The 15,128-nt window shown below is 41.7% G+C and overlaps 1 pseudogene; it reads left to right on the forward strand.

The window, feature by feature from the left end:
• The first annotated feature begins 3,128 nt into the window (after positions 1–3,128).
• LOC142440432 (large ribosomal subunit protein uL5-like) overlaps positions 3,129–15,128 on the forward strand; it is a 99,323-nt pseudogene continuing 87,323 nt past the window's right edge.

Here is a 15,128-nt window from a genome sequence, read left to right on the forward strand (position 1 = left end):
TTCATCATAGTCAACTCTAGCTATTTGCTTGTTTATATCAAGTTCCCTTGACTTGATTAAAAGATAAGATCTGATTTTTTAATGTACCCAATTATATCTGAACTTCACCTTTGTGCCCTGCTTTAAAACAGTATTTCCTATACAACACAGTATTTCACATGAGATTGTATGTTAGGAGAGAGCATGCCTGACCCTCTGGGTAGAACCACAAACGGAACCTTAAAGCATGTTTATATTGTGATTTATCAATTAGCTCCTACCAATGTCGGCTGGACAACTTGACTTATTTTCCTGTGTGCCACTGTAACATTGCTGCCCAAAGAGAACGGGGGAGAGGCCACAAGGACACAGACAGAGTTGTAATAGCCTCACATATGTGCAGACACAGGGTCAAAGGTCAGGCTGGGTGCACTCCTTTAATCCCAGCGGTAATGGGAGGAGCTCTTTGGAAGATGCAAGGCTAGCACACTCCCCTTCTAGCTGGAAGCTGATTCTCAGTTCAAGGAGCAGATGATCTTGGTGACCCGAGGCGCCCTGAAAGGGCTAGATCTAAGTACTTTTCCTAATACCCTGACTCAGAGTCTCATCTTTATACATAGGCTTGTCCTTCCTCTCCAGACAGTCTCTTACCCCCTTGCACTGTTGAATCTTCTGCCTTACTTCTTGGTCATCCACTAGCCCTGATAGTCCATCTTTCAGGGTTTGAATCAAATTCCACCTTCTCATAGAACCTTCGATCGCCAGTGGAAATGTATTTCATTTTGCCCGCAATTTCCTAGTTACCATACTCCTCTCTGTAAGTTGTATTCCTTCTGCTGTACAAGTAGTAGAACTCTGCGTGGATAGCACTAACCTGCAAACTCCTGGAGAGCCAGAACTGAATCTCTTTGCCTCCTGATTGCGCTTATGCTACATCCTGCCCTGTCCGGACGCATCATTTTGTAGTTTAATCTCTGTGTTCAGAGGCTTCCCTCTGGTCACAGACTGGAGGCTCTTCGGGCACTTGGACTTTGTCTTGTTTATCTTTAGATTTCCAGTCACATCAAAGGTGCTCACATGCCTGTTGCAAAATTGAAGTTACAACCAGTAGCTAGAAAAGCAAGTGTCAACCAACCGTTCGCAACACCTTCTATCCTCTGGATCTTTCTTATGGTCTGTACTTGAGAGGAGACCAGTTGCTGTTGAAGTGACTCTGACTCATGGTGACTCCATGTGTGTCAGTGCAGAACTGGGCTCCAAAGGGTTGCCGATGGATGGGTTTTCCAAGGTAGATCTGCAGGCCTTGTTTGTAAGGAGGTCCTGGCTGGATTCAAACCATCAACCTTTTATATGTTGTAACCTAGTGTTAGACTGTTTGTGCCACTATCTGTATTTACTCCTCCCTTATTCCCTTTTAGCCATATTAAATTAGACTCCCTTCCTCACCTCTAACTGTTCTTGCACTGATTACCATTAGGCTTCTTGAATGTGGATATTCCAAAGGCATGGTAAGAATGTACAATGGGACTTAATTTATTCGATTCTTTTGAAATATCCAACATGGCAACCACTCCCTTGACTTTGAAACATGCTCCTCCCCTGCTTTTCTTTCTGTCACAGGATGCTTGTGTGTTCCATATTGTCAATGTTCCCAACTCCCGTGGATTGGTTTGTGGCTCTCAACGAGATAGATTGAAGTCCTTGGTGTCTGTGAATGTGACCTTGTTTGGAAACAGAGTCTTTGAAATTGTTACTGGGTAAGAAGCAGCCATATTGGAGTCGGAAGTTCCCTAACCTGATATCAATGGTGTTCTCGTCAAAGAGGAGAGAGACCGAGAGAGAGGAAGAAGGACATGCAATTGAAAGCCAAAGAACCCCGACGGCTATCAGAAGTAGGAAAAAGCCAAGAAAAGATTTTACCCCGGACTTTGGAGAAAGACTGGTCTTCTCACCCCCTGAATTTGAACACTAGCTTCCAGGATTGAGAGGCGATAACTTGCCTCTGTGTAAAGCCACCCGTTAGTGGTACTTTGTTACAACGCAAAGTAACTAGGGCACACAGCCATCAGTCCTCATTGGACCTCTCCTCCTAAACTTCACACGCTCCCGCAACACTTCTAATCCAGCCATGGCGTTTTCAACCATCTCTATGTGGACGAAGACCTCCTTCGAAAAATATTGGGTTCTCATTTTCTTAAATGTATTAGATATCTCCTGATGGGTAGTCCACAACTCTTTAAAACTCAGTATGCCAACATCTTACCACCAAAATCTATCATCATCTCGGCTCCTAATCATAGCGGAGGGTGTCTCTAATGCTTTTATTAGTTATTTTGCCTCTTGCTGGCCTTCCATATTAACTAATATGTATTTCTAAACACATTTTAGATTATCTTACTCTCATCAATGCTTCTATACTGCATACAGACAGAAGCTCAATATCACACCTGGAAGGCCTTCAGCATTCAGGAATTTGGGTTCCAGTCTTACCCAACTGCTTATAGGTCTCTACAATGCCTCCAGCCTTTGCACCTGCCCTCCCTTCCTAGTCTACCTGATAATCTCCACTTATTCTTCAAGCTTCGCCTCAGCTGTGTCACCCTTCTGAACCCTTCCAACCCTTTCTAGTAGATTCTAAGAATCCCTTCCTTTGTGGTTCCAAGCACACTTGAACTTTACCCCCTACGTTGTTGTTGCTTTTGGCTGATGTCATTTCAGCGTGGACCAATAGTGGCCCCATGTAAAGCAGAAGGAAACACTGCTTGGTTCTGTTTCATCATCATGGTCATTGATTGGTATGTTTGAGTCCATTGTTGCAACCACAGTATATTATGCATGCCTTCCAACCTTGGGGGATCATACACAAATCTTTCATAATCTATAGGGTGTTTCATTGTTTGGTTTTCAGAAGCAGTTTGCCAAGCCTTTCTTCCAAATCTGGAAAGTGCACTGGGACCTGTTTGCCGCCAGTGGTGGCCCAGCAACATGCCATCTCCGGGGGGTGACTCCTTTTGAGTGCCATGGTGCTGAGCAGGTTTCAGTGGAACGTACGGATTGAAATAGATTTGGAGGAAAGGTCTGGTGATGTACATCTGACAGTCAGCCAGTACGAACTTTATGCATTATAACGGCTTAATCTGCATCTGATCATGGGGATGGAACAGGACCAGGCAGAATTTTGTTCCACGGTGCACAGGGTTGCCATGGGTGAAGGGGTCATCTTGAGTAAGGCTGATAACAAGTACAGCAATAACAACATTTTGGTGTCGACAAAGACTCAGATACAGGCTGAAACACATGAGCACATAGAAACTCTGCCTGTATCAGAAACCATCGGTACCAAGGTGATAACTTTCTGCCAAAAAAAAATGTAATCCATTCTCCCTGATTTTCAGTGGTTCCCGGTACATTTATCTAATACAGAAGCTATTTTCCTTATATTTTATTCTCGATTTATCTATTTTAAATGTAGCCGTATGGATCTGAGAGCAGATAAGAACAAAATGGAACTGCGTATGGTGGGAAGATATTCAGTTGAGAAACACTATTCTAAATCCTGAGTATAATGATCTTTTTGAGCTAAATAGTACCTGAATCTTCTTTAACTGAAAAGCTAGGCAATTGACTGTGATTTAAAGAGATCACTCGTCTGTATTTCAAATGCATCCAAACTGAATTTTCCTCTCATAATCTTGGGAATATATGCAAATCAAGGTTATATTATTTAGTCTGAAGAAGTGATGGCTGACTGCATAATTCATTCAGAAGTATGCCAAGTGCTATCATGTTGAAGATATACAGCATTGTTTACCATGAAATAGTACATAAAATTTGAATGGACTTAGAGTGCAAAGGAAACATGTAAATGAGATAGCAGAAGAATGAAAACACTGAAAACGCAAATGCTTAGTGGAGTTTCAAAGAATTTACTAGTTAGTGAGAAAATATTATGAAAAAATAGATTTAAAACTTCGTTGTACTTTATTAGTAAGAGAAAGTCTATATTCTAAAGCAGTGATCCCCAAGTGTCATCTTGGGACTTCTGTCACTAGTTGCTTTTTTTCTGAGATGTTACACTCCTCTGTCCCTGGACAGACCATAAATTTTTCTGTATCTAATACAGGTTTTTCATCACCTTGAAGGCCTGATATCTAGTTGCCCAGTCTCCGCAGTGGAAAAACCGGTGGAAGTCAGCAGGGATTGCTTATACCACCAACACCACAGCTTTCCTGGATAAGATGATGCTGGGGTTTGTGGTCATCAAAACTTCCATTTTTCTTCAGTGGACCTGACACATTCCCTACAAAAGGGGAGATCACTGTAAGAATGTGCCCTGTCGAAAGTGGGACCAGACTTCAACCCAGTGTCACAAGGTGTGAATGCAATATCCCGGCGTGGAGGAGGGAACCAGTGGAGACGTCTGGGAGGCTGGCCCCAGCACCATAAATTAAGTGGATTCCTGCCCCTTCCCCAAAAAGAATTTGTTCCAAAGGACGACATTGACTCTGCAGCTCCAGGAGATGGACATATCTGATCAGAGCACACGGGAGCAGATGAAGGGGCAGGAGGAGAGAGTGGAGCACAGCCTGGCCCACCAGGCCGTGATGTTGATGTTCCTGAGTAGAGCAGCCAGTCCACAGAGAGAACAACATGGCTGGCCCTACTATGAGACATGATGCCCCTCAGTGACTAAGGGAGATACAGGGGACAGCACCGGAGACACAGTGTGGGAATTGCACCTGACCTGATACCACCACACCGAGGGAAATCACTGGAGGAGTGCAGCGGAACAGCAAGGGAATGGAGTGGCAAGGTCCCCAGGGAATGCTGAAAGTGGACTTTGGGGCCAGGGCGTGGTGCCCCAACAGACTGGACTGGAAAACGCTCCTAAGGGCCAGCAAACGATCCCTGAACTAACTACAAGCTTTTCTCTTGTGAACTGTTTTGTTCTGTTCTTTGTCAGTGGTTTCTTTTTGTTGTTTTGTTGTCTGGTTGTATACTGTTGCTTTGCTTTCCTCTGTCTTGTTTTCGTGCATGTTAGTGACTCCACAGGTCTGTCTGAATAGGACAGGCTGGATGAGCTATCTGGAGGAAAAACAACAGGACCGACAGTTCCGGGGGGACTTGGAGTGGGGGGGTAGGGGGGGTAAGGAAGTGGTGTTAACAAACCCAGGGACAAGGGAAAAACATGGGACCCCAAATGGTAGAGAAGGGGGAGTGGCAGACCTGGTGGGAAATGATCAAGGGTAAGGTTGCTTAGAGAAGAGGTATACTCTAGCCCAGGAGGCGATGAAGCATGGTAGTAGGGCAGGAGGAAAGTCAAGGGAGATGGAGGAAAGAGCTAGGAGTCAAAGGGCATTCATGGAGGTCTAGACAAAGACATGTACATGCAAATATATATAGGAGGATGGGGAAATAGATCTATGTGTCTATATTTATAGGTCAAGTATTAAGGTGGCGGAAGGACCTTGGGCCTCTACTCAAACACTCCCTCAATGCATGAATACCTTCTTTTATTAAATTGGAACTCTATGATGCTCACTCTCCCGACACAACGGCTGGAGCCAAAGTGGATGAACAAGTAAATGTGGTGAAGAAAGCTGATGGTGCCCGGCCATCAAAAGAGATAGTGACTGGGGTCTTAAAGGCTTGAAGATAAACAAGCGGCCATCTAGCTCAGAAGCAACAAAGTCCACATGGAAGAACACACCAGCCTGTGTGATCGAGTGGTCCCGAAGGGATCAGTTACCAGGCATCAAAGAACAAAAAATCATATCATTGACTGCACACCTCCATGATAGGATCGCTGAAGACAAATGGGTGCATAAGCAAATGTGGTGAAAAAAGCTGATGGTGCCCGGCTATCAAAAGAGATAGTGCCTGGGGTCTTAAAGGCTTGAAGGTGAACAAGCGGCCATCAAGCTCAGAAGCAAAAAAGCCCACATGGAGGAAGCACACCGGCCAGTGCGATCACGAGGTGCCAAGGGACCAGGTATAAGGCATCATGCAAAAAAAAAAAAAACAACGATATAAGTGTGTGTATGTATGTGTATATATGTGTATATGTATATGTATACCATATTAAATGAAGGGGGAAGTGCAGAGTGGAGACCCAAGGCCCAAGTGTCGGCCAATGGAGATCCCCTCATAGAGGCGTTTAGGAGAGGAGATGGGTTAATTAGCGTGCGAGGTAGTACCGATGAAGAACACAGCTTTCCCCCAGATCCTGGATGCTTCCTCCCCCCAACTACCATGATCCGAATTCTACCTTGCAGGCCTGGATAGGACAGAGGCTGTACACTGGTACATATGAGGGCTGGAGGTACAGGGAATCCAGGGTGGATGATACCTTCAGGACCAAGGGTGTGAGGGACGATGCTGGGAGAGTGGAGGGTGAGTGGGTTGGAAAGGGGGAACTGATTACAAGGATCCACATGTGACCTCTTCCCTGGGAGAGGGACAGCAGAGAAGGGGGGAAGGGAGACTCCGGATAGGGCAAGATATGACAAAATAATGAGATATAAATTACCAAGGGCACATGAGGGAGCGGGGAAAGGGGAGGGAGGGGAAAAAAAAAGAGGACCTGATGCAAGGGGCTTAAGTGGAGAGCAAATGCCTTGAGAATGATTGGGGCAGGGAATGTATGGATGTGCTTTATACAACTGATGTATGTATATGTATGGATGGTGATAAGAGTTGTATGAGTCCCTAATAAAATGTAAAAAAAGAGGAGAAAAAAATGATTAGGGCAAAGACTGTACAGATGTGCTTTATACAATTGATGTATGTATATGTATGAACTGTGATAAGAATTGTGTGAGCCCCTAATAAATTGTTAAAATTATTAAAAAAAAGAAAGAAAGAAAAGTCCAGGAAAGCAAAAAAAAAAAGAATGTGCCCTGTCGGCGCACAGTGGCTCGGGTTAGAGAGTCGTGACGGGGAGAAGTAGCAGTGGCATTGTCACTCCTCAGTCAGGCTCTTGTCCCATGTAAGGAGATTTCTCAGGAGGCTGCTAGACTCATACTAGACTCATACTGACGTATCTTGGAAAGTTATCGCAGTGTAGACCTCACTGGAAAAGATGGGGACAACCCCACTGGTGTTCCTTCCAGCAGGAAGACTAAGAAAGCTCCCTCCCTGCCACCAAACACCAACCCTTGACCTGCAGTATGAACCGGCGTCTTTATTCAAACACTCATTATTGCCATTGTCCTTGCTTCTGTCCTCACATAACTAAAACCAGAACTCATTTGCCATCAAGTCAATTCTGACCGATGATGACCCTGTGTATGTCTGAAGAGTACTGCACTTCTTAGGGTTTTCAGAAATATATCTATAGGGTTTTCTTCCAAGAAGCTGTCTCTGGTTGGACTATGTGTCAGTCTGGGTACTTTAGAGAAATAAATCCACAGAAACTCATGTATAAGAGAGTTTTATATAAAGGGTAAGTGAGCATCAAGAAAACATCCCAACCCAGTGCTGCCCAAGCCCACAAGTCCAACATTAATCCTTATGTCCAACACCATCTCAGGAAACCGATGCAATGATGCCGACAGCAGGAGGAAAGCCAGTCAGTGAATGTGTAAGCATCTCAGCGCTGGCAGGGGTCTCCACACGGCTGCTCCAGCACCCAGGGCTGCATTGGGGTAGGTCCATGCAGCTTCTCCTCAGGGAGTTCTTACAGGAAGTGAGCCTTGCCAGCTGAAGCAGGGAACTGACTAAGGCAGCTGCACCCTGGTCCAACCGTCACAAAGCAAGAGACCCAAGAACTCGAAAGGTGAGGCTCACTGAGCCATTTATCCCTCTGCCCTTCAATTAACTCCACATGTGTTTATCAGCCAGGTTGGCACAATAAACGAATTACCTCAGACTAGAACTACCAACCTTTCAGTTAATAGTCCAGTGCCTTAACCATTTGCATCACCTGAAACTCTTCCACTAAACTACCCACTGACATCTAGTTGATTACTACTCAAAGTGACCCTAAGCAGGCTTTCTGAGACTGTAAATCTTTATAGACACAGACAGTCTCATCTTTCTCTGAAATAGCAGCTGATGGATTTAAACAGCCCACTTTAAGGTGAGCAGTCCAATGCCTAACCCAAAATGTGACCAAAGCTCCATTCCACTGAACTAGACCCAGACAGAGGACAAGCCGGAGAAGGAAACTCTGTGTCACTGCTTTTGTACTGATGTTCATATGAGATTTTGTGTTGTGCTGATGAACTAGTTCATGCCATTACTATACCCAAGAACGTCACAGGAGCTTTCCTTTATAGTTTTCTGTCAACTGTATGGTAGAAAAACTTAAAGAGATTTTAAATAATAAGTATACCTGACCCCCACCCTAGACCAAGAACTAGACCAATTAAATCAGAATTTCTAGGAATGAAACCTGGGAATGAGCCTTCCTTCATCTCTCCCTGCCCACCTCTGTCTCTCTCTTCTTTCTATAAGTATGCATGTATTTGGTTTTAGATAACAGAATTATTTTTTGCCACAATTCTGCAAGTACAAATCAGAGTCTCAGCAATGTTGACTTCTTTGTCTGTAGGCCTAGATATTCCCTGGTTCCTAGAGGATCTTTGCATGATTTGTCTTCCCAACTTTGTGTGTTCTTCTGTCTAATCTGCTCCTTTTATAATGCAGGGGTGATTAGGTTTAGGGCACATGGTACACTGATGTGGCCTCAGTAACATAACAAAGAAAAGATTTTTTTCTAGCCAGGGTGACATCGGCAGGTATGTCAGCCAGGATTCTAATACCTTCTGACGGACAAATTAAATCGATAGCAGAACCCTTTCTAGAAGCAGCCTGGCGTTTCTCTTCCTCTCATCCTATCTTCCTATCCCAGGCTGAGAAACTGTGTACCTCCACTGAAGGGAAACGAATGCTATCTGTCAGCAGCTCTTTAAACAAATGTCTGATAATGTACTTCGGTATATTCTGAAGAACTGATTTCTTGTTTTCGCTCCTTTTTAACTGTGTATTGTAACTTAGGCGAACATTTACAGATCAGATCAGTTTTCCATTCAGTAATTCATAAGCATTTTGTTTCATGACCTTGGTTACAATCCTCACAATGTAACATCCCTCATCCTGCTTTTACCCTGGGTTCAATTTTGTTCCCATTCCTGTTTATTCCTGTCTTCTGATCTTTATCTTTGGCCAAATGCTGCCTTTTCAATCTTGAATGGTTGATTGTTCTAAGCAGTGCATACCTTTCTAAAGATATTGTGCACGTTATTGACCTGCCTATTGTTTGGCAGAAAATTGAGTCGTAGGGTGAGTTTCATATTGTGACACAGTCCCAGGAGTTCCAACAGTCTATATTCATTCTGGTCTTTTTTATGATTTTAAATTTTGTTCCTTATTTTTCTCCCACAGGCAGAAAAATCCTGTCTCAGAATCCTGGAAGTTGAGGCTTTGGACAATTTTCAAGAGTCTTTGATTTTTTTCACTTTTTTTTGGTTCCATATAGGTAGAGATCAATAATTGCACCTCAGATGGCCTCTCATAAGCTTTAAAGACCACAGCCCGTACTCACCAAAGTCAGATGTAGAACATTTTATTTGAGAACTATTTGTGCCAATGAATGTTGATGTTCCCCGAATCTCTGACCCTGAGCACCAGACTCAGTGACTCCTGCCCTCAGGTTATTTGATTATGGCAAGAACGTTGTCATACCTTTGTACCTGTATAATATAGATATAGATAGATAAATAGACAGCTGTAGTTACAGCATACATTAATACATATGTAAAAATAGCCTCTGTCAAACCTTTGTATATACATGGGTATAGTTTCATTCACCTTCCTACACCTTTCAAATTTCCTATGTATCCATTAATGTTATTGTTGCTAATTGCTAATAAGCACTATAAATTCACTGCCATCAAATTAGGGCTGAGTCATAGAGACCCTTTAGCATATGGAAAAACTACCTCTGGGTTTCTGAGACTGAAACTCTTTATAGGAGTGGAAAGCCTCATCTTTCTCCCAAGGAACAGCTGTAGTTTTTAACTGCTGACCTTTTGGCCCACAGCCCAATGCATAACTACTACACTACCTGGGTTCCTTGTCAGCATAATAGCCTCCAAATAAGCCCTAGTGGCACCGTGCTTTAGGTGTTGGGCAGCCTCTCTGCAGGAGAAAGATAAAGTTGCCTGCTCCCCTGTTTGTTTGTTGTTGGGTGTCCTCGAATTGGCTCCAACTCATAGCGACTCTGTGACCCAGAGAACAAAATATTGCCCCGTATTTCTTAAAGAGAGATCCTTCTAATTCTTGTTCATATGTTCAAGCCCACTGTTGCAGCCACCATGTCAACATACCTTGTTAAAGGCCTTCTTCTTTGCCGCTGCTCCTTTCCCAAGCATGACGTGCTTCTTCAGAAGACCAGTCTCCGCTAACATATCCAGAGTCCACGAGACCAAGGCTCACCGTCTTTGCCTCTGGCTGGATCCTGGCTGTATTTCTTCCAAGACAGATTTGTTTCTTCTTTTGGGAGTCCATGGTAGTTTCCATATTCTTCACCAGCACCTTAATTCAAATCCATGGATTCTTCTTCCATCTTCCTTATTCACTATGCAAATATGATATGCATAGGAGGCAATCAAACATCTCTTGGCTTGGGTCAGGCCTACTTTAGTCCTCAAAGGAACCACCTTGTTTTCAAAACTTTAAAGAGGTCCGATGCAATGTATCCTTTGATCTCTTGACAGCTGCTTCCGTGAGAATTGATTGTGTATCGAAGCAAAATGAAAGCTTTGACAACTTCAATCTTTTCTCCGTTTATCACAATGTCCCCCAATTTCCAGTTGTAAGGGGATGGGTCTTCTTTACATTGAGTATAATCCATACTGAAGGCTGCATTCCTTGATCTTTATCAAGTACATCAAATCCTCCTCCCTTTCAGCAAGCAAGGTTGTATCCTATGCATATCATAGGTTATTAGTAAGCCTTCTCTAAGCCTGATTTTGCATTCTCCTTCATATAATCCAGCTTCTCTAATTATTTGCTCACTATATATATTGAATAAGTATGTGACAGGATAAAGTCTAGAAACCCCATAAAAGATCACCATGTGTTGGATTGAACGCTATGGAAGTGTGTTTGGTTTTAAGTCTTTTTGGTAATATCTTTCAGGTTTGTGCATGTTATGAGATGTTAAACAAACCCGTAATTATTTTTTAAGGTTGCTTGGTAAATTCATTGTTTGAACGTCCCACAGTTTGTTTATCCATTCATCCATTATGGGCATTTAGTTGTTTTCCTCCTTTCACTGTTGTAAATAGCGCTGTGATGAACATGGGTGTGCACATATCTATTTGAGTGACAGCAGCTGTAAGAATATTGGATCATGTGGCATTTCTCTTTCCCACTTTTTAAGAAAACACCCCACCATTTCCTACAGTGAATATACTATTTTACAATCCAGCTAGCAATATTGGAGGGATTTAGTGTCTTCACATCCTTTTCAGCATTTACTGTTTTCTATTTATTTTTTAACTTTGTTATTCATGATGAGGTAAGATGATATGTCATTGTTTGGATTGTCATCTCCTGGTGGGATAGTGGGGTATGTTGGACTGCTAACCACAAGGTTAGCACCTCAAAATCACTAGTCACTCCTCAAGAACAAGACGACAGTTCTACCTTGTCCTAGAGGCTACTCATGAGTTGGAATCGACTCAATGGCTAATAATTAGCAGCATTTTTTCATGTTTGTTGGATCCCTGAATGTTTACTTTGGTTAAATTTCTTTTCGTGTTATTTACCCATTTTTTAACTGACATGTTTGTCTTATTGTTGTGGAGGTGTTGAAGTTTTCTACAAATTTTGGAGATTAGTCCTTTGTCCAATATATCATTGTCAAACATTTTTACAGTCTATAGAAATCCTTTGGGAAAATATTTTAATGTACCTAAGTATCCAATGTTTAGCAAGTTCCCGTCATCTAGTTTGTCTTCTGTTATTTGTGCATGTTTAGTTTTGGTTGGTAATGTTTCTCTCTATATTTATTCGGATAGTATTTGTGCCAGTTATATAATCTCCTGTCAATTTGAGTGAAGGGGTACAATCTGGTCTGTCAATCAGGTCACAGCCTAATTGATCCCTCTTTGTGGATGTGGCCTTCTCCTGAAGATTCTGAAAACTCCTGCCTTCCTTCCTGGAGGTGGGACACACACACTCTCTGTTTCACCTTCCTCTTGAGAAGACACATGGAGCCCTGGAGATGCTTCCATCTACCTACCGTCCTGAGATCATCTTGCATTCAGCATCATGGCATGTGCTGCATGAGTCTGAAGAGGAATTCATGGCTAATATCGAACATATGGGCTAATATCGAACTTATGGACTTGATCTAGACTAGGCTGGGATGTTTTATTGATGCACAAATACTTCTTGATATAAAGTTCTCTTCTACACCTATGCTTGTCTCTGGATTTGTTTCTCTAGTCAACCTAGACTAACAGAGTATTGGTACTTTTAAGTTTTATATTGAGGTCTTTGGTCCATCAAGAGTTCATTTTTTCACATTTTGAGAAGTGGATCATATTTCCTTTATCTACAGATGGTTATCCAGTTTTGCTAGTACCATATGTTAAAGAAACTGTCTTTTGTCCACTTAATGAGTTTCAGCCCTTTGTCAAAGATCAATTGCACATCAGTGGATGAATTTACTTTTGGATCCTCAATTCTGTTTACATAGGTTGTTTGTTTTATCAGTACCAGGTTGTTTTGATTACTGTAGTTGTATGATAGAGTTTTAAGATCAGGAATTGTGAATTTTCCTACTTTATTATACTTCTTCAGTAGTGCTTTTTTATTGAGGTGTCGTTTTTCTTCTTATGAAGTAATTGGTTAGTTTTTCCATCTTTAAAAAAAGTGATGCTGGAATGTGGTTCAAGATTGCATTGTATCTGTAGACTGCTTTGGAAAATAATGAGATTTTCACAGTTAATCTTCCTATCCATGAACCTGGTGTAGTCTTTGATTTATGGAGGTCTTTTTAGGATTCTTGTGGTGTTTATAGTTTTCTTTATATAGTTCTTTTTCATTTATGGCTAGATTTATTCCTAACTAGTTCATCTTTGGGCTGGCTATTATAAATGGCATTGTTTTCTGGTCGTCTTTTCAGAGTTCTCTTTGTTAGTGTAGAGGAATCTAACTGATTTGTGTTTGTTGATCTGGCACCTTACCAATTTGCTGAATCTTTCCATTAGATCAGCATTTTCCTTACTGAGTTTTTAAGATTTCCCAGGTAGAGAATCATATCATCTATAAATAGGGATCATTTGATGTTTTTCTTTGCCAGTTTGAATGCTTTCTGTTGTCCTTTCTTGCCGTTTCTTTGACTAGGATAGCCAATACAATGTTGAATTAGAGTGGTGATAAAGGGCATCCTTGCCTGCTTCCTGTTTGATTTCCGTTTTTCTCTGTTGAGAATCATGCTGCCACTTGGTTTTGTGCACATGTCCTTAGCTAGGTTGAGGACTTTCCCTCCAATTCTTATTTTGTTGAGAGTTTTTAAAAATCAGGAATTAATGTTGAAAATGCTGGAAAATGTTGAAAAATCAGGAATTAATGTTGAAATGATTTTTTACATCAACTGATACGATCATGTGGTTCTTTTCCTTTGTTTTATTTATATAGTAGACTATTAAGGTTATTTTTGTAATATTCAGCAATACTTGCATACCTGAATTGAATCCCACTTGGTCAGCATGCGTTATGTTGTTGGTTTCTGTTGGTTAATACCTTGTTGAGAAGTTTTTCATCCATGTTCGTGAGGGATCTCATTCACACACTGACATCAAGTCAACTCTTTCTCATAGTGACTCTATAAGAGAGGGTAGAACTGATGCCATGGGTTTCTGAAACGATCATTCTTTACAGGAGTAGAAAAACAATCCTCCTCCCCTGGAGCAGTTAGTGGTTTTGAACCAATAACATTGCAGTTTGCAGCACAACGCAAAGACACTAGAGCCACCAGGCTATTTACATGAAGGATATTGATGCATAATTTTCTTTCTTGTGTGTAAGGAATATCCCTTCTATTTCTGTATTCTGTAATAATTTGAGTAGAAGTAGTATCAACTTTTCCCTGAATGGTAGAATTCACTAGTAAAGTTAATAGGACAAGGGTTGTTGTCGGTAATCTTTTTACATCCATTAAAAAATTGTAATCATTTTATTAGGAGCTCTTACCAATATAACATTCTAGAGTTCAATCACATCTAGCAATATTGTGAAGTTGCTACAGAAATCAGTTTCAAAACATTTTTTTCTTCTTGAACTCTTTGATACCAGCTCCCTTTTATCTCCTTCACACTCCCACTCTATCACCTCCCTCCCCAATCCTACCCTACCCCCGGGAACCCTTATTCATTCATTCATTTATTTATCTACTTATCTATTTCTTTAGCCATCTCTTAAACAATCCCATTATACGCATTCACATACAACTCTCTTGCTTGATGCTATTGAGTGGGGTTATACAGTTATCAATGCTATCAGCTCCGTGTCCCCACTCCACCCCTCTTCCCGTGGCCTCAGGGAACCATTACTGTTTCTGAAGCGTTGTCTATCTTGTCTCTCATGTACCAAACAATCTTAAATATACAAATGAACATATGCAAATCTGACATGATTAATTGGGTAAAACAAAAATCATAATAGTAGTGGGAGGAAATATTAAAGAACTAGAAGATAGTTATGTGGTTCATCAGTTCTATACCACACCCTGGATTTATCATCCCTTTGTGTGGCCCTTCTGAGAGGGACTGTCCAATTATCTTACAGGTGGGTTTTAGGTCTCCACTACATCCATGCCCCTTCACATCAATTTGGTTTGTTTTTGAACTTCTGATACCTCTTCCTATTAACACCTTATGATCACATAGGCTGATATGCCTTCTTCCATGTGGGCTTTGTTACTTCACTGCTAGATGGCTGCTTGTTTCACTTCAAACCTTTCAGACCCCAGATGCTGTATCTTTTCATAATCAGGCACCATCAGCTTTCTTCTGCACATTTGCTTATGCACCCATTTTGTCTTCAGTGATCGTATCAGGAAGGTGAATATCATACAATATTACATTATTTGAACAAACTGTTCTTTACTGAGGTTAGATATAAGTAGAGGC

Source organism: Tenrec ecaudatus, chromosome 1, assembly GCF_050624435.1.
Source record: "Tenrec ecaudatus isolate mTenEca1 chromosome 1, mTenEca1.hap1, whole genome shotgun sequence".
Lineage (NCBI taxonomy): Eukaryota > Metazoa > Chordata > Mammalia > Afrosoricida > Tenrecidae > Tenrec > Tenrec ecaudatus.